A 4,891-nucleotide genomic window follows, 5' to 3' on the forward strand; every position below is an offset into this window, starting at 1 on the left:
TCGCCACTGCGGCCTCCCGCGCGCCGCCTCCACCTGCAGCGTCGGGTTCGGACCCGTCCACTGGAGTCCTCCGACCCGGCCGCGGCTCCTGCCGCTTACCGGCCTCCGGCTCCTCCCCGCCACCCAGCTACCCGGCCGCTTGCCGGCTCTGCCCGCGACCCGGCGACCCGGTCGCGCCGTCTTCCTTGCAACCCGGCCTTCCCCCCGGGCCGGCTTCCCCGCCACTCGGCACGCCGGCTCCGCCAGCAACCCGGACAGCCGGCTCGCCGCCTTGCGCCCAGGCCCGCCGCCCTGCTCCCGCCGTCTCCGCCCCGCTCCCGGCCACGTCCAACGCTGCACCCTGCCGCCTGCTGTCTCCGCCCGGCGACCCGGCCGCTTGCCGGCCCCGCCCGCATCCCGGCTGGTCGGCTCGCCGCCCCCGTGCCGGCTCCGCGCACACCCCGGCATCCCGCATCTCGGCTGGCCACGCCCGTGCCGGCTGCGCCCCACAAGCTCCTCTGTCGGCCGGAGCAAAAGAAAGAAACAAAGAAGAGAAAAGTCAAGGGCCGCCAAAAAAAAGGTAACCGAGCCGACTGAGAAATAAAAAATGCTGCTCGATAGAGAAATAAAAAAGATGCGTCCGGCTGCTGCAGCCGCGACCTACTCGCGTCACCGTCTGGCCGCCCAGTCCGTCTGCCGGCTTCGACGCCTGGCCGGCTGGGGGCCCGACCCGTTCGCTCGTCTGCCTCGACGCCGGCTGCGTCAAGCCGGCCAAGCCGTCAGTCTGCCTAGACGCCCGTTCGGTCGGACCCGACCGGCTGGGACCCCCCTTCGAGCACCCGGAGGCTCGAAGGCTACTCCCAGCGGATGCGCCGGCGCGCTCCGCGAGCGCCGGGCCGCGCCGGCTGTCTTCGGCAAACTCCGCCTCAGCTACACGAAAATCAATGTGAGCTCCTCGCCCGCCTATTTTTGCATCACACAGCACGGATAACCCCAAGCGATGCTCGGGGGCTATCTCCACATTTCATTACAGTTGCATCATTGTTCGCCCCGGCGCCAGCCAGAGTTGGCCCGGGGGCGGGCCGCTTGGCCTGAGACGTTAGTTCTCGCGGGCGGCTTGGTACCGTGCGCAGTACCAAAGGCCCACTCTTAGTCACAGACCGCAGAGCGGCTGTCCGACTAGCAAGAGTGGACGCTGGAGGCCACCCACGTGAAAAACGTCCGGGAAGAAAAATGGTTCGGGCGACCCGGTCGTTTCTTTTATGAGTATCTACTCGGTTAAATTCGCTCCCAGAGTCTGAGTATTGTACACTCCACTCCGCGACCCACTCTCAGCCACAGACCGCAGAGCGGCTGTCCGGCCAGCAAGAGCACAAGCCAAAGAGTGGAGGAAACATGAAAAAGATTGAAGGGGGCTCAGACGAAACCGAGTCGGCACCATCCGCATAAAACTTGCAATGCGGAAAGAAAATATTTGATATATCTGCGTGGACTAACTTTGTCTTTTTCATGATCATTTCCATTAACATTCGCCAAAAAAAACCTCCGCCCAACTTTGCCAAGTTGCCCGGAGGCTTGGGGGCTACTATCGGAGTAATTGGACACGGATACCCCGACGACGACAAGACAATATTTCAAGACATCGGGGCTAGCAAAGACCCTCAGTCCGACTGCCCCGCCGCTCCTGCCTGTGACGCCCCCGATTCAATCGTACACTAATCATGCACGCAAACGTGTACGATCAAGATCAGGGACTCACGGGAAGATATCACAACACAACTCTAAAAACATAAATAAGTCATACAAGCATCATAATACAAGCCAGGGGCCTCGAGGGCTCGAATAAAAGTGCTCGATCATAGACGAGTCAGCGGAAGCAACAATATCTGAGTACAGACATAAGTTAAACAAGTTTGCCTTAAGAAGGCTACCACAAACTGGGATACAGATCGAAAGAGGCGCAGGCCTCCTGCCTGGGATCCTCCTAACTACTCTTGGTCGTAGTCAGCAGCCTGCACGTAGTAGTGGGCACCTCCAGTGTAGTAGTCGTCATCGACGGTGGCGTCTGGCTCCTGGGCTCCAATGTCTGGTTGCGGCAACCAGGTAGAAGGGAAAAGGGGGAAAAGGGGAAGAAAGCAACCGTGAGTACTCATCCAAAGTACTCGCAAGCAAAGAGCTACACTACATATGCATGGGTATATGTGTAAAGGGCCATATCGGTGGACTAAACTGCAGAATGCCAGAATAAGAGGGGGATAGCTAATCATGTCGAAGACTACGCTTCTGGCAGCCTCCGTCTTGCAGCATATAGAAGAGAGTAGATTGAAGTCCTCCAAGTAGCATCGCATAGCATAATCCTACCCGGCGATCCTTTCCTCGTCGCCCTGTTAGAGAGCGATCACCGGGTTGTATCTGGCACTTGGAAGGGTGTGTTTTATTAAGTATCCGGTTCTAGTTATCATAAGGTCGAGGTACAACTCCAAGTCGTCCTGTTACCGAAGATCACAGCTATTCGAATAGATTAACTTCCCTGGAGGGGTGCACCACATAACCCAACACGCTCGATCCCATTCGGCCGGACACACTTTTCGGGGTCATGCCCGGCCTCGGAAGATCAACACGTCGCAGCCCCACCTAGGCACAACAGAGAGGTCAGCACGCCGGTCTAAACCTAAGCGCACAGGGGTCTGGGCCCATCGCCCTTAGCACACATGCATGTTGCGTACGCGGCCGGAAGCAGAACTAGCCCCCTTAATACAAGAGCAGGCTTACGTTCCAATCCGGCGCGCGCCGCTTAGTTGCTGACGTCACGAAGGCTTCGGCTGATACCACGACGCCGAGTGCCCATAACTGTTCCCGCGTAGTTGGTTAGTGCGTATAGGCCAGTAGCCAGACTCAGATCAAATACCAAGATCTTGTTAAGCGTGTTAAGTATCCGCGAACGCCGACTAGGGCCAGGCCCACCTGTCTCCTAGGTGGTCTCAACCTGCCCTGTCGCTCCGCCACAAAGTAACAGTCGGGGGCCGTCGGGAACCCAGGCCCACCTCTACCGGGATGGAGCCACCTGTCCTTCCAGCCCCCACATCGGAACCACTTGCGGGTACTCAACAAGCTGACCCGACTTTAGTCACCATCTGTATAGTATGTATGTATATATTGTATATACCCGTGATCACCTCCCGAGTGATCACGGCCCAATAGTATAGCAAGGCAGACTGACAAGAATGTAGGGCCAATGATGATAAACTAGCATCCTATACTCGGCATTTAGGATTGCGGGTAAGGTATCAATGACTGTAGCAACAATGACAGGCTATGCAACAGAATAGGAGTAACCGAACAGTAACATGCTACACTACTCTAATGCAAGCAGTATAGAGAAGAATAGGCGATATCTGGTGATCAAAGGGGTGGCTTGCCTGGTTGCTCTAGCAAGAAGAAGGGGTCGTCAACATCGTAGTCGAACTGGGGGTCGCCGGCAGTCTCGGGGTCTATCGGAAAGAAGTAACGGAGAGGGAACACAGTAAATAACAGAGCAATCAAAGTAACACAAAGCGTAACAAGATAATACGCGGTGTTCGGTGTGCCCTAACGCGGTAGTAGGTGATACCGATGAAGGGGGGAAACACCCGAGAAAGTATCCCCGGTGTTTCGCGTTTTCGGACAAGTGAACCGGAGGGGGAAAGTTGCGTGTTTGCTATGCTAGGGAGGTGTAGCGGACGAACAGGCTGCTTATCCGGATTCGTCTCGTCGTTCTAAGCAACTTTCATGTAGAAAGTATTTTCATCTGAGCTACTGTTTATTTTATATGATTTTCTAAAGTTTAAATCATTTTTAGAACTTATTTAATTATTTTAAAACAACATTATCCAAAACAGTGTTTGCTGACGTCATCATGACGCCAGCATGACGTCAGCAGTCAACAGAGTGTTGATTTATTCAAACTGACGTGTGGGTCCAGTGGGACCCGCCTGTCATACTCTGTTTAGGTTAATTAGTGTTTAGTTAAACTAATTACTGTTTAATTAAACCAACAAGTTAATCAAATTAATTAAATAGGATTAATTAACTTAATTAATTCACTAATTATTTAATTGTTAATTTAATTAATTAATTAATTAATTTTATTATTGTTATTTTTATATTTTTATATTATTTTTAAACGTTCTCAGGGGCATGGGCCCCGACTGTCATAGGCCCTAGGGGCCATAGTGGGTTCGGGTGCTGCGGGCGCCGCAGGTGCGGGTGCTAGGCGCTGCGGGGCGCCCGACCCAGGAGAGGGCCGAGCGGGCGCAGAGGGGGCGCCGGCGCCGGGCGCGTGGTCGACGGCGCAGCACGGGCGGTCGCCGGAATGGGACGCCGGCAGAAGGGCAGCAGCGGGCACGGGCCGACGAGAGGAAGGACAGGGTCGTGAGCGGGAACGGCCGTGGCCGTGGTAGCCGCGAGCAAAGGCGGGGCGCGGGCGCGCAGACGGGCGCGGTTGCCGCACAGTGAGCGCGAACGCGCATGCGGGGACGTGCAGGGGAGGGCGCGGAGCGGGGCTGGCGAGGGCACGGTGCGGCCGGCGTGATGCGGCGCCGTGAGGCCAGGCGGGGATGCGGTCGGGCGACGGAGAGAGAGGAGGGGCGCGGGGGTGCTCACAGGGCCGGTAGGGTAATGGCAGCGTGCTCGGGGAGGCTCGAGGTGGTCGACGGCGACGACCGGGCGACGAGGAGGCAGGCCGTTGAGGCGGAGGAAGCAGGCCAGCGGAGGAGCTCCGACGTGGCAATGTCCAACGGCGAGGCGGCGTGGTCTCCTGGCGGTGACGGGCGACGGCGTCGGTGGCCTCGGGTCTTCGCCCCGATCTCGATCCAGATCGGGAGGCTTGCGAGAGAGTGGGGGAGGAGCGAGTGGGGATGTGGGGGGGAGAAGT

Source organism: Triticum aestivum, chromosome 6B (assembly GCF_018294505.1).
Source record: "Triticum aestivum cultivar Chinese Spring chromosome 6B, IWGSC CS RefSeq v2.1, whole genome shotgun sequence".
NCBI classification, from domain to species: domain Eukaryota; kingdom Viridiplantae; phylum Streptophyta; class Magnoliopsida; order Poales; family Poaceae; genus Triticum; species Triticum aestivum.